This window comes from Pinus tabuliformis, chromosome 9 (assembly GCF_031772625.1).
Source record: "Pinus tabuliformis cultivar Carrire ecotype Pingquan chromosome 9, CPIR1, whole genome shotgun sequence".
NCBI lineage: Eukaryota > Viridiplantae > Streptophyta > Pinopsida > Pinales > Pinaceae > Pinus > Pinus tabuliformis.
In genome coordinates, this window is record NC_142307.1 from 199081481 (window position 1) to 199091914 (window position 10434).

Genomic DNA, 10434 nt, shown 5'->3' on the forward strand with positions numbered 1-10434 from the left:
TACTGGGATAGAAGGGGTTACAGTTGAAGAACATCTTGAATCATTCTATAGCTATGCTGATAATCTAGACATTAGTGAAGATGATGTATGGATGAGAGTATCTATACAAAGCCTAGATGGAGAGGCTAGGAAATGGTTCAGAGAATTGACCCTGAGGTCTATAACAGATATTGAAGCATTAGATGATGTTTTCTTAAAGCATTGGGGGGATAAGAAAGATCTTCTCTACTACCATACCGAGTTTGGGAAGCTAAAAAGAGAAAATGGTGAGTGACTATCTGATTTCAATAAAAGGTTTAGCCGCATGTACAACAAGATACCAACTGAAGTGAAACCCACCCCTACCTCTGCCAAACTCACCTATGCCAATGCTTTTGATTCTGACTTTTGTCTACTATTAAGAGAGAGGAGATGTGCCACTTTGGCTGAGATGCAGGATGCAGCCTTGGAGGTAGAATCCAACATCATGACTACAGAGAAACTCAAGGGACATGTTGATTGAAGGAGACAAAGGGGTGAATCTTCATCATCTTCAAATCCCAAGTTAGACAAGATGACCAAGATAATGGAATCATTAGCCTCTAAAATCTCTAAGCTAAAGATGGAACAACACTCTAGGAAAGGAAGAGCTCCTAATGCCTTTGCTTTTAGAAGTCTAAACCCATACAAAAGAACTAATGAGCAATTGCAGGTTCGTCAAAGAAACAAAGATGCAAATGGAGACCCCTTTGCAGAATGTAGTCATGGATGAAGATCAATATGAGGAAGATGATGAAATCCATTGTATAGAAGACAAGGGCAATGCCTCTTTTCTCACCCTAGTTGCAAGAGTCACTATCCGAGGACCAAAACAGCCAAGAGTGGGATGGTGGGGTTGTTCTGCAAACTGATGACCAACACAGATACAATCTAAGGTCCAAGGTGAATACTGCCCAGCAAACCCCTATTCAGAGGGTTAATTTCCCTGCAGTGCAGCAAACTAACAAGCAAAAACAACCAACAACTGATCCCATCGTTCTCAAAGCTCCAGCCCCAGAGGTAAGAGGCCCTGATAAGTTCCCTTCTCCATTTAGTTTCGAATTAGAAATCCAAAAGCTAAAAATATCTATACCTCTAGAGGAACTAGTGAAGAACGAATCCTTTAAGAGACCCATCCTTGAGGCCCTTGAGCTTAAAACCACACAAGCACCCAATGACTATGTGAATCTGCAAGATGACAAACCAGCCGTGGTCCTTAGCCCAATGATTGAACATTCTGATGAAAATTCCCCATCATTCTATGTCTCCTTGACTATTCATGACAAAATCCTTCACAATTGTCTATTGGACACAGGTGCCGGCCATAATCTAATGCCCAAAGCTATCATGGATGAGTTGGGCTTGGACATCACTAGGCCTTATCATGACCTGTTTTCTTTTGACTCTAGAAAGGTGAAATGTGTGGGGTTAATCAAGGACCTAGCCGTCACCTTGTCTTAGTTGCCCATGAAAAGCATGATGATGGATGTTGTGGTAGCAGATGTCCCCCCTAGGTTTGGCATGTTACTTTCCAGAGGGTGGATTAAGAGGTTAGGTGGGACATTGCAGAATGACCTGTCCTATGCCACTGTCCTGGTCTTTGGAGGTGAAAGCAGGAGATTGTACATAGAAGCTCAGTTAGCTCATATCATCAGTGATGAAAGGAATCCTTCTAATCATCCCATCTATGCTGTTGATACTGGTTTTGGGGCCTGTATACTCCAAGTAGAAGAATCCTAGTTGGCCTCCATGCATATTAGAAATCTGGTTTGCCATATCACAAAGGAAGGAAGCCCACAAATCTGGGATATGTTCTTCGATGGAGCTTGCTCTAAAGAAGCTGCAGGAGCAGGTGTAGTTCATGTATCTCCCACACAAGAATGCATATATTTATCTTTCAAGCTAACTTTTCAGGTCACCAATAACATAGTAGAATACGAAGCCTAGATGTTAGGCTTAAACACTACTAAAGAAATGGGCATCAAAGATCTAAAAGTGTTTGGAGATGCAGACCTTATTATTCAATAGGTGAACAAGACATTCCAAGCAAAGCACCCCAGGCTGAAGGCATACAAAGATGAGGTGTGGAAACTCAAGGATTCTTTCAATAGCTTTAGTATTTCGTACATCCCTAGAGCTAAGAATCATCTTGCTGATTCCCTTGCTGTGTCTGCTAACACTTTTATCCTTCCTTTTCCTCCTAAGTTGACTTACGAAGTCCAAGTGAAATATAGATCATCTTTGCCTGACAATGTCAAGTACTGGAAATTTTTTGAATATGATGATGAAGTCAATAGGTTTCTACAGGTCATTGATGAATTCTCTGAAATGCAAATTGACCAAGAGAATGAAGCTATTGAAGAATGTAACCAGTCCAAGCTAAGAGACAAAATTGGCCAGGAGAGAATTGTGCAGCTGCAAAGTAATCATATACCTAAAGGTTTGGTGCCCTTAAAGAGGTTGTTTGACCATAACGATGTACCTTATAAGCCTACCAAAAAGGAAGATGAGTCTGCAGTTCATAGACATAATATAGGGAGTCCAACCCACCCAAGGTATATCAATTTTTCCCCTCACTTGTCCTCTACCCAAAGCTATGAGTATTGCACCCTGATGAAATAGTTTGCTGATGCCTGCACTTGGGAATACAGTGACCTTAAGACCTATGACACCAACACTATTCAACATAAGATTCCACTGGAGAAGAGCACCATCCCCTTCAATCAGAAATTGAGGCCGATCAACCCTCTCTTCTTTCCTTTGATTGAAAAGGAGATCAAGAAGTTGCTAAATGCCAAAATCATAGTTCCCCTAAGGTACTCAAAGTGGATAGCTAACCTTGTGATAGTAAGGAAGAAGAATGGAGAAATCAAGCTTTGTGTTGATTTCAGGAATCTGAACAAGTGCTCTAAAAAAGACAACTATCCCTTGCCCAAGATGGAACATTTGCTGCAAAAAGTCTCAAGGGCTAGAATCATGTCTTTCTTAGATGGATTTTTAGGTTACAATCAGATCGTCATACACCTAGAAGACCAAGAAAAGACTACATTCACCACTCCTTGGGGCACTTTCATGTACTCTAAAATGCCTTTCGAACTAATGAATGTTGGGGCTACCTTTCAGAGGGCCATGGACATAGCCTTCGTGGGAGAGAAGGACAAGTTTTTCCTCATTTATCTTGATGACATAACAGTTTTCTCCAGCAGTCACAAGGATCATTTAGAGAATTTGAGGAAGGTGTTCCTAAAGTGTAGAAGGTCCGGAATTTCAATAAATCCAAAGAAGTCACAGTTTTCTCTTGAAGGAGGCAAACTTTTAGGGCATATTATTTCTATTGCAGGTGTAAAAATTGATCCAGAAAGAGTTCAAGCAATACAGACATTGTCCGTCCCAAGGTCAAAAAGGGACATTTAGTCCTTTCTAGGTAAAATTAACTTTGTGAGGAGATTTATTCCAAACTTTGCAGAGCTAGTGAAGCACATCACTTCCATGATAAAAAAAGGGTTAGAGATGAAATGGACAGAGCCTGCAAGAAGATTTTTCGAAGCCATCAAAAGAGCTATCATGGAAGCTCCCACTTTAATCAGCCCAGACTACACCAAGGAGTTTTATATCTTCTCTTTTGCCTCTTATGATACACTTGTAGTAGTCTTGTTGCAGAAAAATGGTGAAGATGTAGAGCACCCAGTGGCCTTCTTCAGCAAAACATTGAGGGATGCTGAATTAAGGTATGACCTTATTGAAAAACAAGCATATGCTCTTATAAAGTCCTTAAAGGCATTCTGAATTTACATTTTGCACTCCAAGGTGGTTGCCTATGTGCCTTTAGCTTTAGTAAAGGATGTCCTAACACAACCAGATGTTGATGGAAGAAGAGCGAAATGGATTGCAAAACTCATAGAATTCAATATAGAGGTGAAGCCTGTAAAATTTTGTAGAATTTTTCCTACAAATTAGCTAGCTTTGATACCATGTAGAACTTATTCTACAAATCAACTAGCTCTGATACCATGTAGAAATTTCCCACCTGTAGATCAACCTGGTAATGCAATGTACTAAAGCAAAACACTTGATCTACTTCTACAAAAAATTTAGCAGAAGCTTAATCAACCATGAGCAACATCAATAAGAACACATATAAATGATAAGAAGGAATTAATCACACATAACATAGAAGAATTTACTCGGGGAAAACACCTGCCTAAAACCCCATCTCTATATTATCATACAAGTGGAAATATAGTCTGGATTACACAAAGCCTTAGCTCGGAAGCTATCCAACTCTCAGTAAAATCCCTCTACTGCTCATAGATAGTCAAAGGCTTCTCACAAACCTTCTTCTCTACCCTCAAAACATCCTATTTCCTTGTGCAGTTTCCTTGGGGTCTAGTGATGTCACATGTGTGAATTGGACTCTTCACAAACTCACTAACCTTTGATCTAACTGCACAAACCTGAAGGAGATAAATCCTCATCATGGATGAGCTTCCTTTATAGGAAAAATGTTCATCCAACTGATAGTACATTGTACCTTCTCTAATATCAACTGGGTCTCTATCTGAACTACCATGCACCAGTTATCCATGAGAGAATACTCAATTATCTGAAAATAACAGTGGTCACATGCATGCGAGCATTAACAAACTGTATCTCATTAATTTAACAACTTGTTAAATTAATCTAACTGAACTTGACTAAGTTAAACTAAGTCAACTGATCCTCTCAATATAGAACTCATCGTTAATTCCTCAATCAATGGAGCAAATCAAGGACACATTCCCCAATCAATGGAGAAATTATTGCATGCTCTCACAAAGATTTCAAGTTTGATTTTACTTAACTAATTAACTCATGGAGAATTAATTAATTAATATTCAAACTACTGGTAAGACCAAATTCGAATTTTACTTCCTATTTTAGACCAGGGACTATCTAAAAATAGGAATCCAACTTGAACTGCTAAAAATAGAACTTCTATTTTTAGCAATTTCTTGTTGCCACTTTTCAACACTCCCTCTCAACAAGAAAGGCTTACTCTCGAACTTGATCCTGTACCTTTGGAATGTTCTGCATGCAACACATCTCCCAAGTGGAGTTGCTCTAGCAACTCTCGGAACAAAAAAAACTCCCAAATGACCACTCTGTTGGGTTAGAAACATACTCTGATGCTGAAGCTCTAACTACTGCTGACAAGTGCTCTCTCTCTAATCTCTACGCTACTGCAACATCTCCATGCATCTCACACCATTTCACCCTTCTTCGTGCTACCCTGCACAGTGTAACACACTTGTGCCTCTCGCATTGCTGCAGCCTGCATGCTTTGCGCTGTCCTAGGATTCCTTGCACTGTAGCTCCGGCCGCTTCATCCGCATCTGTCTCTATCCAATCAGTCAGTTCCTGCTACTCCACAGTGGGGCTCCCATAGCAAGGTCTCATCTAAGAGGTTGGGTACCTCAAGGATCTTTCTCCTCCTCCTTGGGATAATCACTCTATATCGCCCCACCTCCTACCTGGAGGTATGGCTGCATGTGATCCCTCTGCCCACCTGGCTCGAAGTTTCCCCCTACTACAGGTCTTTGCATGAGTAGATGTCTCTACTTGATCTCCTCTCAGCTTCCCCTGTTGTGGCTGCTCCACAACCTCCTGAAGTTGCTGCAGCAATCATGGCTCCTCCACAATTGTCTGAGACTTCTCCTGGCGCTGCATGTTGAGAGGTAATATACTCTCCCTCTCAACCACCAAGTCTCTAACCTTTGCCTTGCTCCTCAAGGATTTGCATGCATCTTGTACCTCAAGTGCATACAGGTTCCTGGCTAGCACACCAATCTATTTCCACTTTCCCACCGTCACAAAAAATTTCTAGAAAAAGAGCTGATTTTAAATCAGCAATATCTCCCTCATCCGAACTCCGATTTAACTGAATTTTTTTTGATATTGTGTATTTTTCCACAAGGAATCCAAATCTACTATTTATTTCTGAAAATTTTGTACAAAAATTTTCAAATCTACTCTGGAAACTCTCGGCCCAAAACTAAAAACTTTGAAATCTCCTCTCAGTATATTGTTCTCTCCTTGATCACCTGTTCCCTGATACCATGTAGAATTTTGTAGAATTTTTCCTACAAATCAGCTAGCTTTGATACCATGTAGAAATTTTTCTACAAATCAGCTAGCTCTAATACCATGTACAAATTTCCCACATGTATATCAACCTGGTAATGCAATGTACTAAAGAAAAACGCTTGATCTACTTCTACAAGCAATTTAGCGGAAGCTTAGTCAACCATGAGCAACATTAATAAGAACACATATAACTGATAAGAAGGAATCAATCACACATAACACAGAAGAATTTACCTAGGGAAAGCACCTGCCTAAAACCCCATCTCTGTATTATCGTACAAGTGGAAATATAGTCTGGATTACACAAAGCCTTAGCTTAGAAGCTATCCAGCTCTCAGTATAATCCTTATGCTACATAGACAATCAAAGGCTTCTCACAAACCTTCTCCTCTTCCCTGCAAGCCTCCTATTTCCTTGTGCAGTTTCCTTGGGGTCTAGTGATGTCACATGTGTGAATTGGTCTCTTCACACACTCACTAACCTCTGATCTAACTGCACAAACCTAAAGGAGATAAATCCTCATCATGGATGAGCTTCCTTTGTAGGAAAAATATTCATCCAACTGATAGTACACTATCCCTTCTCTAATCTCAACTGGGTCTCTGTCTGAACTACCATGCATCAGTTATCCATGAGAGAATACTCAATTATTTACATGCATGCAAGCATTAACAAACTGTATCTCATTAATTTAACAACTTGTTAAATTAATCTAACTAAACTTGACTAAGTTAAAATAAGTCAACTGATCCTCTCAATATAGAACTCATCCTTAATTCCTCAATCAGTGGAGCAAATCAAGGACACATTCCCCAATCAATGGAGAAATTATTGCATGCTCTCACAAAGACTTCATGTTTGATTTTCCTTAACTAATTAACTCATGGAGAATTAATTAATTAATATTCAAATTGCTGGTAAGACCAAATTCGAATTTTACTTCCTATTTTAGAACAGGGACTATCTAAAAATAGGAATCCAACTTGAACTGTTAAAAATAGAACTTATATTTTTAGCACTTCCATTTTTCATTCCATGTTGCCCAATCCAGCACTAATGCCCAAACTGCTATTTTTAGCAGTGTTATTTTTAGCACTTCTATCTTTAGCAATTTCTTGTTGCCACTTTTCAACAAAGCCCACCAAGCTTGTCAAAGGCCAAGGCTTGGCTAAGCTTATGGCCAAGGAAAATTGTAGTTTGTTGGACATAAATTGCATGAGCTTAAATTCAGAAGGAGAATAAATAGAGGAAGGAGCAGGAAAGCACGAACATAAGCAATCTTTGGCTGAGAATTTGGCCACTTGTGAGTGGTATTCCAGTATAGTTCATTTCTTATTGAAGCTAGAAGCCCCTCCAAGGCTTAGCTCAAGTCAGGCCAGGACCATTAAGCTCAGATCAACTAAGTTTTGTATTAGTAATAATCTGCTTTATTGGAGGGACCCATCTGGAATCCTCTTGAGATGTCTAGACAAAGAACAATATGTGGAAGTTATGCACCAGTTTCATTCTAGCATCTATGGAGGGCATCATTATTGGAAAACCACAGCCCACAAGATTCTGAGGGCTGGGTATTATTGGCCTGCTCTATTCTCTGATGTGTTTTCATTTGTGAAATCTTGTGAAAAATGCTAGAGGTTTACAGGAAGATAGTAGCTAAAATCTCTACCCTTGAAGCCCATACACACCAATGGTCCCTTCCAATAGTGGGGTTTAGATTTCATAGGGGAGATTAATCCAAATTCTAGTGGCCAGCACAGGTGGATTTTAGTAGCCACTGACTATTTTACCGAATGGATTGAAGCTATACCCACTAAGAAGACCAGGTTGTCATGGAGTTCCTAACCGAGAATATTTTCACTAGATTTGGATGCCCAACTAAGCAGTCACCGGTAATGTAGTAGCTTTCAAAGTGAAGGAATTGGTGGACATGTGTGAATCAATGGGCATTCAATTGGTACATTCTACTTCATACTATCCTCAAGGAAATGGCTTGGTAGAATCGTCAAATAAGAGCCTGGCAAGGATAATCAAAAAACTGCTGGAAGACAACAAAAGGAGTTGGGATTCCCAACTAAAGTTTGCACTGTGGGCTGACAGAGTTACCACCAAGAAATCCATTGGGAACTCTCCTTTTAAGCTGGTGTATGGTACTGAGGCTATTTTTCCTATCCAATTGACCCTCCCTGTGGCCAAGTTCTTGCAAGAGGAGCTAGATGAAGGAGATGACATGGAAAGGAGGATGAGTGACTTGGTTGAAGTCCAGCAGATCAGGGAAAAACTAATTGAGAAGTTAGCAATGCATCAAAAGAAGATCAAGGAAGTCTTTGATAAAAAGGGAAATATGGACAGTTTTCAGGTTGGTGACTGGGTCCTCAAGTGGGATGTGTTTAAGGAAAAAAGGGTAATCACAGCAAATTCGATGCCTTGTGGATAGGACCTTTTGTCATTACTCAGGCTCACACAAACAACACCTTCGTCCTTCATAATCTGGAGGGGGAAAGTGTTTTTGATGGCCCAATCAATGGGCATTTTCTCAAGCTTTATTTTGTTTAAGGTTGTAAAGGCCTTAGCTTTGTAAATATTTTTTTGTCTCAGTTTTTGTTTTTACGCAGAATTGACTCCATGCCTAATGGAACACTAGGAGGAAGATTTGATTTTGGTTTTACTGGAAAGGCAGTGACCTATAGTTCTTGAAACCTCACAGGGAGGCTTTCATCCCTAGAAGGAGCCATTGTTAGCCCTGAGGTGCAGCACTGCTAGTTTGAAGATTAGAGGAAGAAGATGGTCTGCTTTGTTGTCCCGGAAAGGGCCCCACATGGGCCATCACTCCACTCTCCCCACTCTTCCACTTACATTCTATCCCGCTCATATCTTAACCCAACCCTCACTTCATAGCAAAACCCTCTTCTACCTTAGCCCTAAATAAATTAACCCAAAACCCCCAAAAACCTTATCTTTTTGCCCATCCGCTCCCTTCACACATCTCTCGAGGACATCATGTACCTCTGTGTCCCTCCATCGTCGATCTCCCCCCCACTGATCTGACAGCCCACATTTCACCCGACCGACGAGACATGCTTGACCGATCTCCGTCGTTAGATCACTCACGCTAGATCTAATGGCTGTCACTCTTATCGCGTGGGTAACTAGTAAGAGGAGTACCTGCCCGATAAAGGTGGTTTCTCTCTCCCCTCCTCCGCTACGTGGCATGGAGTGAGTGGCATCAGGCAGACTCCACCCTTTACCACTTACGACCCGATAAGCACCTGATAAAAACCGTAACCACCCCCCAGGTGGTATTGTCCGAGCACCTCCTCCGCCTAATAGTTGTCTGATCTGTCCACCGAGATCCAATGGTTTGGATTTTTCCACTCCCAGCAAAGACCGCAAGCCTCATGCAATCGATCCCCTCCATCCATTTTTTCCGATCCAACGGCCCTTATTCATGATCGCTCCCGCTTGTCCTTCGCCACCCTGCCATTACTCTATCCCTCCGATTTCATTCATACAAAAACTACCCGCTTGTCCTCCGCCATCCTGCCATTACTCTGTTCTTCCTAAATGGCACATCCAGCTGCCCATGCACCTCATACTCTACTTCCTACTAGTTACCTGAGGAGGAAGGTGGTTGACTCTGTCAGTATTGTGACAGTCAGGCTGCTGAACTGAATTAACAGAAAGTATGGCCAAACGTGGAAGGACACAACACGATACAAGCAAACAGAATTAAACAGTTATGGAGCCTCACTGGCACAATCAAGCCATCCACCTAACAGGGCAGCGTTGTACCAGAATTAATTACCATTTTCATGATGGAAGGAGAATTGTGTCGTTGTACACAATCACGCAGTTAAAGAAAGTAGGAATAGAATAAGACACCTTAAGCCCTAAAAGATGGAGAGCATTGTAAAGAGCTATAAAGAGTTGAAAGTAAGATGTAATCATGGTTCAACTTCTGGAGACTATAGATATTTTGCTACTCAAGATTCTCATCTTCATTCATCAGTAAATACAAGCTTCTTTTGCTGTCATATGTTCAATATCCCAATTTCTCTTCTATTCTAAGCTTGCACTTGAACAAGCTGTTCAAGTTTCTTTTGTGTCTAATGCCAGATAACTATCATCTTATCTCCGCGTTGATGTAGTAGATTTGCAATTATTCACTTTCTGTAGCTCGCCATCATATTTTTATGTATGTATCTGCTAGTATGGTTAGTATTCTCCATTCATTCACCTAATCTATAAACTATTGAGCATTGGTGGTCTAAAGCCTTGTAGGCTGAGGGTGTTTAT